The 10,685-nt window shown below is 37.2% G+C and overlaps 1 non-coding gene across 1 annotated transcript; it reads left to right on the forward strand.

Moving 5' to 3' along the window:
- Positions 1–2,025: 2,025 nt before the first annotated feature.
- On the forward strand, positions 2,026–2,133 carry LOC130964886 (small nucleolar RNA R71). The gene has a single exon (XR_009080952.1). It is a non-coding gene; the product is annotated as a small nucleolar RNA R71 (small nucleolar RNA).
- The last annotated feature ends 8,552 nt before the right edge of the window (positions 2,134–10,685 follow it).

A 10,685-nucleotide genomic window follows, 5' to 3' on the forward strand; every position in this document is an offset into this window, starting at 1 on the left:
ACGCCAGGTTCTTGCCCTTTCCTGGCGTTTAACGCCAGTCTGGTGCCCCTTTCTGGCGTTAAACGCCCAGAATGGTGCCAAACTGAGCGTTAAACGCCCATCTGCTAGCCTTACTGGCGTTTAAACGCCAGTAGGTTCTTCCTCCAGGGTGTGCTGTTTTTCTTCCTATTTTTCATTCTGTTTTTGCTTTTTCAATTGATTTTGTGACTTCTCATGATCATCAACCTACAGAAAACATAAAATAACAAAGGAAAATAGATAAAATATGACATTGGGTTGCCTCCCAACAAGCGCTTCTTTAATGTCAGTAGCTTGACAGAGGGCTCTCATGGAGCCTCACTAATGCTCAGAGCAATGTTGGAACCTCCCAACACCAAACTTAGAGTTTGAATGTGGGGGTTCAACACCAAACTTAGAGTTTGGTTGTGGCCTCCCAACACCAAACTTAGAGTTTGACTGTGGGGGCTCTGTTTGACTCTGATTTGAGAGAAGCTCTTCATGCTTCCTCTCCATGGTGACAGAGGGATATCCTTGAGCCTTAAACACAAAGGATTCTTCATTCACTTGAATGATCAGTTCACCTCCATCAACATCAATCACAGCCTCTGCTGTGGCTAGGAAGGGTCTGCCAAGGATGATAGATTCATCCATGCACTTCCCAGTCTCTAGGACTATGAAATCAGCAGGGATGTAATGGTCTTCAATCTTCACCAAAACATCCTCTACAAGTCCATAAGCTTGTTTTCTTGAATTGTCTGCCATCTCTAGTGAGATTCTTGCAGCTTGCACCTCAAAGATCCCTAGCTTCTCCATTATAGAGAGAGGCATGAGGTTTACACTTGAAACTAAGTCACACAGAGCCTTCTTGAAGGTCATGGTGCCTATGTTACAAGGTATGGAGAACTTCCCAGGGTCCTGCCTCTTTTGAGGTAATTTCTGCCTAGACAAGTCATCCAATTCTTTGGTGAGCAAAGGGGGTTCATCCTCCCAAGTCTCATTTCCAAATAACTTATCATTTAGCTTCATGATTGCACCAAGGTATTTAGCAACTTGCTCTTCAGTGACATACTCATCCTCTTCAGAGGAGGAATACTCATCAGAGCTCATGAAAGGCAGAAGCAAGTCCAATGGAATCTCTATGGTCTCATTTTGAGCCTTAGACTCCCATGGTTCCTCATTGGGGAACTCTGTGGAGGCCAGTGGACATCCATTGAGGTCTTCCTCAGTGGCGTTCACTGCCTCTCCTTCCTCTCCAAATTCGGCCATGTTCATGGCCTTGCACTCTCCTTTTGGATTTTCTTCTGTATTGCTTGGGAGAGTACTAGGACGGAGTTCAGTAACTTTCTTGCTCAGCTGTCCCACTTGTGCCTCCAAATTCCTAATGGAGGACCTTGTTTCAGTCATAAAACTTTGAGTGGTTTTGATTAGATCAGAGACCATGGTTGCTAAGTCAGAGTGGTTCTGCTTAGAGTTCTCTGTCTGTTGCTGAGAAGATGATGGAAAAGGCTTGCCATTGCTAAACCTATTTCTTCCACCATTATTGTTGTTGAGACCTTGTTGAGGTCTCTGTTGATCCTTCCATGAGAAATTTGGATGATTTCTCCATGAAGAATTATAGGTGTTTCCATAAGGTTCTCCCATGTAATTTACCTCTTCCATTGAAGGGTTCTCAGGATCATAAGCTTCTTCTTCAGATGAAGCATCCTTAGTACTGCTTGGTGCATTTTGCATTCCAGACAGACTTTGAGAAATCAAATTGACTTGTTGAGTCAATATCTTGTTCTGAGCCAGAATGGCATTCAGAGTATCAATCTCAAGAACTCCTTTCTTCTGATTAGTCCCATTGTTCACAGGATTCCTTTCAGAAGTGTACATGAATTGGTTATTTGTAACCATTTCAATTAGTTCTTGAGCTTCTGCAGGCGTCTTCTTCAGATGAAGAGATCCTCCAGCAGAGCTATCCAAAGACATCTTGGATAGTTCAGAGAGACCATCATAGAAAATACCTATGATGCTCCATTCAGAAAGCATGTCAGAAGGACATTTTCTGATCAATTGTTTGTATCTTTCCCAAGCTTCATAGAGGGATTCTCCATCCTTCTGTCTGAAGGTTTGGACTTCCACTCTAAGCTTACTCAATTTTTGAGGTAGAAAGAACTTTGCCAAGAAGGCATTGACTAGCTTTTCCCATGAGTCCAGGCTTTCTTTAGGTTGTGAGTCCAACCATGTCCTAGCTCTGTCTCTTACAGCAAAAGGGAATAGCATAAGTCTGTAGACCTCAGGGTCAACCCCATTAGTCTTGACAGTGTCACAGATTTGCAAGAATTCAGCTAAGAACTGATGAGGATCTTCCAATGGAAGTCCATGGAACTTGCAATTCTGTTGCATTAGAGAAACTAATTGAGGCTTAAGCTCAAAGTTGTTTGCTCCAATGGCAGGGATAGAGATGCTTCTCCCATAGAAGTCGGGAGTAGGTGCAGTAAAGTCACCCAGCACCTTCCTTGCATTGTTGTTGTTTTCGGCTGCCATGGGTTCTTCTTCTTTGAAGATTTCTGTTAGGTCCTCTACAGAGAGTTGTGCCTTAGCTTCTCTTAGCTTTCGCTTCAAGGTCCTCTCAGGTTCAGGGTCAGCTTCAACAAGAATGCCTTTGTCTTTGTTCCTGCTCATATGAAAGAGAAGAGAACAAGAAAATGTGGAATCCTCTATGTCACAGTATAGAGATTCCTTGAGGTGTCAGAGAAGAAAAAAATTAGAAGGAAGAGGTAGAGGAATTCGAACTTAATCAGATAGAGTTCGAATTGTGCATTGAGAAGGAGTGGTACTCCATAAATAGAAGGATGTGAGAAGAGAGGAAGAAATTTTCGAAAATTAAGTGAAAGATTTTTAAAAAACATTTTGAAAAACTTTACTTGATTTTCGAAAACCAAGAGTGGGAAAGAAATCAAGCAAGAAAAGAAACCAAAAAGATATGATTGAAAACTAGTTTGAAAAAGGTATGATTGAAAAATTATAGTTTTAAAAAAGATATGATTGAAAAGATATGATTTGAAAACAATTTTAAAAAGATTTGATTTTAAAAATTAATGACTTGGCTAACAAGAAAAGATATGATTCAAACATTAAACCTTTCTCAACAAAAAAGGCAACATACTTGAAATGTTCAATCAAATCATTAATTGTTAGCAAGTATCTTTGAAAAAGGAAAGAAATTGATTTTGAAAAAGATTTGATTGAAAAGATATGATTTGAAAAAGATTTGATTTTGAAAAACTTTGAAAACTTAAAAAAATCTGAATTGAAAACAGAATCTTCCCTCTTGTGCCATCCTGGCGTTAAACGCCCAGAATGGTGCACATTCTGGCGTTTAACGCCCAATGCACTACCTTTTTGGGCGTTAAACGCCCAACCAGGCACCCTGGCTGGCGTTTAAACGCCAGTCTGTCCTTCTTCACTGGGCGTTTTGAACGCCCAGCTTTTTCTGTGTAATTCCTCTGCTGCATGTTCTGAATCTTCAGTTCCCTGTACTATTGACTTGAAAATAGAACCAAGATCAAATAAACAATGCATGCAAGACACCAAACTTAAAATGAGACATTAGACTTGACAAGAAACATAAAATATTTTTGGTTTTTATGATTTTTATAATTTTTTTTATTTTTTTTTCGAAAATTAAGTGGAAAAGAAAATAAAGGTATCAAAATTCTTAATGAGAATTCCAGGAATCATGCAATGTTAGTCTAAAGCTTCAGTCTAAAGGAATTAGACATGGATAGCCAAGCTTCAGCAGGACATTGCATTCAAGAGCTAAATTGATGAGAATCAATCAGCTTTGGTGATGATAAGAACATCACCTTGAAACACTAGAATCCATTCTTAAGAACTCTGAAAAATACCTAATCTAAGCAACAAGATGAACCGTCAGTTGTCCATACACGAAACAATCCCCGGCAACGGCGCCAAAAACTTGGTGGGCGAAATTATGATCACTACAACTTTGCACAACTAACCAGCAAGTGTACTGGGTCGTCCAAGTAATAAACCTTACGCGAGTAAGGGTCGATCCCACAGAGATTGTTGGTATGAAGCAAGCTATGGTCACCTTGTAAATCTTAGTCAGGCAGACTCAAATGGGTATGGGTGATATACGAATAAAACATAAAGATAAAGATAGAGATACTTATGTATATCATTGGTGAGAGCTTCAGATAAGCGTATGAAGATGCTTTGTCCCTTCCGCCTCTCTGCTTTCCTACTGTCTTCATCCAATCCTTCTTACTCCTTTCCATGGCAAGCTTATGCAAGGGTTTCATCGTTGTCAGTGGCTACCTCCCATCCTCTCAGTGGAAATGTTCAACGCACCCTGTCACGGCACGGCTATCCATCTGTCGGTTCTCAATCAGGCCGGAATAGAATCCAGTGATTCTTTTGCGTCTGTCACTAACCGCCCGCCCTCAGGAGTTTGAAGCACGTCACAGTAATTCAATCATTGAATCCTACTCAGAATACCACAGACAAGGTTAGACCTTCCGGATTCTCTTGAATGCCGCCATCAGTTCTTGCCTATACCACGAAGACTCTGATCTCACGGAATGGCTGGCTCGTTTGTCAGGCGAGCACTCGGTTGTCAAGCGATCAACCATGCATCGTGTATCAGGAATCCAAGAGATATTCACCCAATCTAAGGTAGAACGGAGGTGGTTCTCAGTCACACGTTCATAGGTGAGAATGATGATGAGTGTCACGGATCATCACATTCATCAAGTTAAAGAACAAGTGATATCTTGGAACAAGAACAAGCGGAATTGAATAGAAGAACAATAGTAATTGCATTAATACTCGAGGTACAGCAGAGCTCCACACCTTAATCTATGGTGTGTAGAAACTCCACCGTTGAAAATACATAAGAACAAGGTCTAGGCATGGCCGAATGGCCAGCCTCCCAAAGTGATCAAAAGATCTAAAGATCAAACGATTCCAAAGATCAGAGGATGAAAATACAATAGTAAAAGGTCCTATATATAGAGAACTAGTAGCCTAGGGTGTACAGAGATGAGTAAATGACATAAAAATCCACTTCCGGGCCCACTTGGTGTGTGCTTGGGCTGAGCATTGAAGCATTTTCGTGTAGAGACTCTTCTTGGAGTTAAACGCCAGCTTTTGTGCCAGTTTGGGCGTTTAACTCCCACTTTGGTGCCAGTTCCGGCGTTTAACGCTGGGAAATCTGAAGGTGACTTTGAACGCCGGTTTGGGCCATCAAATCTTGAGCAAAGTATGGACTATCATATATTTCTGGAAAGCCCAGGATGTCTACTTTCCAACGCCGTTGAGAGCTCGCCAATTGGGCTTCTGTAGCTCCAGAAAATCCACTTCGAGTGCAGGGAGTTCAGAATCCAACAGCATCTGCAGTCCTTTTCAGTCTCTGAATCAGATTTTTGCTCAGGTCCCTCAATTTCAGCCAGAAAATACCTGAAATCACAGAAAAACACACAAACTCATAGTAAAGTCCAGAAAAGTGAATTTTAACTAAAAACTAATAAAAATATACTAAAAACTAACTAAATCCTACTAAAAATATACTAAAAACAATGCCAAAAAGCGTACAAATTATCCGCTCATCACCCACCGAATCAAATATTCTCTCTTCTCTTTCTTTCACATCACATCACTCTGAAATAAGAAGGAAGAAAAAGAAATTTCTGGAGCTATGGCACGGTCAAGAACAAAAAGATTGTTTCCAAATTCAAGCAAGAAGAGAAAGTAAGAGGGCTACAATAAGAGGAAAAATCTCATCCGAACAGAGGATCACAAAAAGGTGATTTTCTCATTTGTACTTCATCAAGAAACCGTAAAGAAATCCTCTATGTCTCAAGCACCATTCTGGAAACTTTGAAGAAATTGAAGTCAATAGTGCTCTGCTATGAATCAACTGTCAAGAAATAAACTTGGGGCCAAAGTAAAGATGAACAGCCCAGATTAAAGATGCACGAAGAAAAAGGTTGAAAGAAAAAGGTATGGTTCGGTCCCCTCGCTCTTCTGTGAACGTCGCTGCTGATTCTGATTGTTGGAAAAGAAAACAAACAAAGTACCAAGGATGGTTCAAACCCTGGAAGCTTCACTCCTCTATAATAGGGTGAAAACCCAAGGATTGAAGCAAGAGAAAAAGAGCACTAGTTTCGATTCTCATAGCTGCCTGAGCTATTATGTTCTTCTCCTTCACGGTTTTCATATTGTATTTTTTCTTAGTTTAGTCTATCTGAGTTTAATTGGTAAATGGCAAACATGGTGAGGTTTATAAGAAAAAGTCAATGAGTGGAAAAAGGCAGAGAGCTAAGTTTGGAGAAAAAATCTAAGTTATTTCAGAAATCTTTCGTATGTATTTCTATTTTGTGGTCATGATCCTGAGGGGATTCCCTTGCAAGTTGGATTAGCACTTTACAGTTAAAAGCTAGGGTGAGTCCTAGTCAAGTTCAGGTTGGGTTAGAATCTGGACTTGTCCCAGATAGGACTGGGTAGTTCCTAGAGGTAATTGGTGACTGTAATCTGTTGAAATGAAAGTGAAATTCCATCATTATTGTAATGGAAACTAGATGTAGGGTACATTGCACTGGGTAACCGAATCAGGATACATCTATGTGCCATTCTCTACTCTCTTCTCTTTTTCTCGTTTTGTATTAAAAGACACAAAAATAAAGTATCTACTAATTTCTCTATAAAACTTTACTTCTTTACAACTCTCCTTGCAAGTAACTCTATTCTGGCTACTACTGCGTCAGGAGACAAAACTAAAATTTCTCCTGTATTCTCTAAACAGAAAGAAAGGTTTTAAGAAAAGTTAAAAGGGAGGCCAAGATTCAACTCCCCCTTTTCTTAGCCATTGATTACCATCAATTAGTATCAGAGCTTAATCTAATAGAGATCATCCTTTGCAGCTTGGAGGAAAGATCCTGATGGCGAACAACATTGGTTTCAATACAGTGACTTACACACTAACAGAAGGACAATCCAAAAATAGATCTCCATTCTTCAATGGAAAAAACTATAACTATTGGAAAGAAAGAATGAAGATCTTTGTTCAGTCAGTGGATTACAACCTATAGAAGATAATTATGAACGGTTCTCAAACCACACCAAAACTGGCGCGGATGGCGTTGTCACTCCCAAAACCGAAGTATAATGGAATGAAGCAAACAAGAAAAAAGTGGAACTCAATGCCAAGGTAGTTAACATGCTTAACTGTGAAATTTGTTTAGAGGAATACCGGAAGGTTTCGGATGCAAAACAACAAAGGAAATCTAGGAAAAAGGTCCAAGTCACACATGAGGGCAGCACACAAGTAAAAGAAACCAGAATTAACACACTGAGTAAAGAGTATGAGATGTTCTCTATGAAAGAAGGATAATCAATTGATGACATGTTCGAGCGGTTCTCTATCATCATTAATAGCTTAGATGCTATGGGGATTACTCTGTTATAACCGAAGAGAGAGGAAAAAAAAAGGGGATGGAAAGCACGTGGGGGGCACATGCCCCCACTTAAATTTTCTTCCCTTCTCCCCCATCTATCGAAGACCCCCATCCCCCCCCCCTTTCCTTCTTTCACTTTCTTTTATTTCCTTCCAACAAAACCTAAAACCCTCTTCTCCTCTTCCCTTCTTTCTCATTCATCTCTCCCATCTTCTCATCCCTTCTTCTTGCAATCACACACTATCATTAAACCCACTTTTTTCATCTTAATTCTTTCTCCTTCTCTTCTCTATTTTATTCATTCAAATTTCTTTTATCACAACCCTAAATCATGGAGCTTCAACCTACTTAGTGAAGAAAGTATTCAACTTTTGAGTTCCGGTTATTATTGAGGCTTCAAGGTAACTCTTTGACTCAATAATTAGTCATATTCCCAATTTTTGTCATCTCTATATTTATGGGTATGTATAAATCCGAATTAGGGTTATTAGGGTTAGAAAATTTGGGGCTTTTGTCAAGGTGAGTAAGATTATGTTAATTGACAATATTAGTAGCTCACAAATATCATTATTGTCATATTTCTAGAGTTGTAGAATTATTGGACATCATTTGGTAGCTCGTTGACGTGCTCAGAGTTGCTTCCGGTTCCTTGAAATCAAGTTGTGAGTGGATGTTATATCTATAATTGTTTTTAAATATATTATTATCAATATTTTATCGAATCATTAATTTTGGAGTTTGAAAATATTTTATTATTATGATGTTTGAATTTTTGAAATAAATATTGATTTGTGAAACTTACAATTTTATAAAAATACACACGAGATGATATTTATATATTCTGTAAAGCATACATGTTTTCTTATTTGACTTTATTAAATTTCAATTAAATTTTAGTATGCATTCTTATATATATTTTTTATTTACTATGAAAATTTAGTAATATATTTTAATTATTAGAGATTTGTTATAAATGATTTGGTTTGGATTGGTTTGGGAGACTCTGACTAGAAAACCGTAGTTAACGGCGGTTATGACGTTAACTTAGATGCATCTAACTCAGACCTCAGCTAGTAGGAGCGTTGCTAGCCCAACGTGTAGGCCACACGTTGGATCTGTTATACCGTACGGGGACACTAGAGGAAAGGGCTACCCTTATAGGTGGAGCTGCCCTAGGTGTGTAATATTTGATTTGATTTGACTTCTGGAATGAGGACTCCCATTTCAGTTCATCCGCTTAACTACTTATTTATTTATTTGCATAATTAATTAGTATGAATTTCTCATCTCTGAAAAGAAATATAATTTTCAAGGTAAACTCTGTATTGTCTCGTGTGGGTTATAGATGTAATGTTTGCTCACTGAGTTACAAAACTCACCCTATTATATTCCCATGTTTTTCAGATACAGGAGTCATTCCAGGTTCCATTCCACCTGCCCCTCAGTAGAGCTTAGTCATTTTGGTGAGCCATTCTCCTTTTCAAGGGCTAAGTATTTATGTAATGGAACCTTTACTCAAAATTTAGATTATGTCAATGCTCCATATGTCACAGGCAGGATTCTCGTGTGGGTTATGTTATTTTAGAATCTTGAACTGTTTAGATAGTAATTATAAGTTGGTTATGTAAAACTTATGGATTTAACTATATACTCTAGTATCAACTTGATATATATATATATATATATATATATATATATATATATATATATATATATATTCCTTTCAAGTCAAGGCCTTAATTCATCGTCATCGTTTCATATGTCTGCTCCTCTCTTTGAATGTTTGATGTCGTGTGTGTGTAAATTGATGGAGAATTTTCGTGCTACCGTGATTTGTGTTTATTAGACTTTGATCTTTATTTATCTGTTCTATGTTGGTTTTTCTGGTTTGAAAAAGAAAAAAAAAAGAAATGAATGCATCGAAATCATGAATATTTGAAGATTTGGGCTTGCAACTGGGTCTGGATGAGCTGCTCTCTTCCTTCCCACTACCAATCTTCGATACTCCCTCCCCCTAAAACGCAACCCTCATTCTTTCACAAATCACAACAATACCCACACGACATCGTTTTAGAAATCCAATTAACTAGATTGCTCTCTAATAACTTTATTACCCACAAAATCATCCCCAATAATTTGGTAACAAAAAAAATATTAATAAAAAACAGCTAATACCTACTTTATTTTAGTATTCATTAATATTAAATAAGATAAATTTTAAATTTTTTTTTATTTTTTTACTATTGTCGTTAGATTAAATAACCATTTTGACATTTAAAAGATTTTAATTTTAACAAAATAAACTTCAACCTTTATTGTTTCACAAAATGGTCTAATCATTTAAAATAATGAATTAACAATTAATTCATTTTATCAAATAAAATTGATATTTGAGATTCATTTTATCAAAATAAATTTTAAAATTTATTTTATCAAAATCAATTTTTTTATATCAAAATAGTTATTTACTCTATATTTTATTATCAATATTTTTAACTTAGAGTTTTTTAAAATAAAAAATGTTAGAGATCATCAAAATTTATTATTTTTTGTCATCACTTAGTTATCAACTCAATTAACATACGGGAAATGCTAGGTAAACAATGACTATCTTGAATAACATGAACAACCACCAATCATATTACACCATAATTTAATGCTACTAATTAAATTTAAGATCAATTTACTCTTTTAACCCTATTAATTCACATTGTTCAAACATTGTTCAAAATGATTGTTGGTTACCTATACTTTTTTCTTAACATATTTTATCCCATACTTGTAAACATTGATGGCCAAAAATAATAAATTTTAATTGTCCTCATCTTTTAAAAAACCAATATTCACCTCCCACACTTCTTTCAATTTGGATCGACTAAACTACTGAAAGTACCAATGAAAGATGTATTGGCTGACAAAAGTATCTATGAATTTAGAAAACAACCCAAAATGCCCATAGAAGATCGATCCTGTATACGAAACTAACCAAATGTGATCCAGCCTTATGGTAGCGTCTTACGTGGACAGTTTTCTTTCACAGTATCACGTGTTGTTAATCTGACGTGTATTGAATTTGAATTGGGAATAATATGAATTCTAATTCTTCATTCTCAGTTGGACATACCCCAACATTGAAAAAGTAAAATCCTTCCTAAATACTTCATTCATCTCCAACACTCCCATCCATCGTTCCCTTTTCCCCCTCTCCCCACTAAACAAGAA

This window comes from Arachis stenosperma, chromosome 2 (genome assembly GCF_014773155.1).
Source record: "Arachis stenosperma cultivar V10309 chromosome 2, arast.V10309.gnm1.PFL2, whole genome shotgun sequence".
Lineage (NCBI taxonomy): Eukaryota > Viridiplantae > Streptophyta > Magnoliopsida > Fabales > Fabaceae > Arachis > Arachis stenosperma.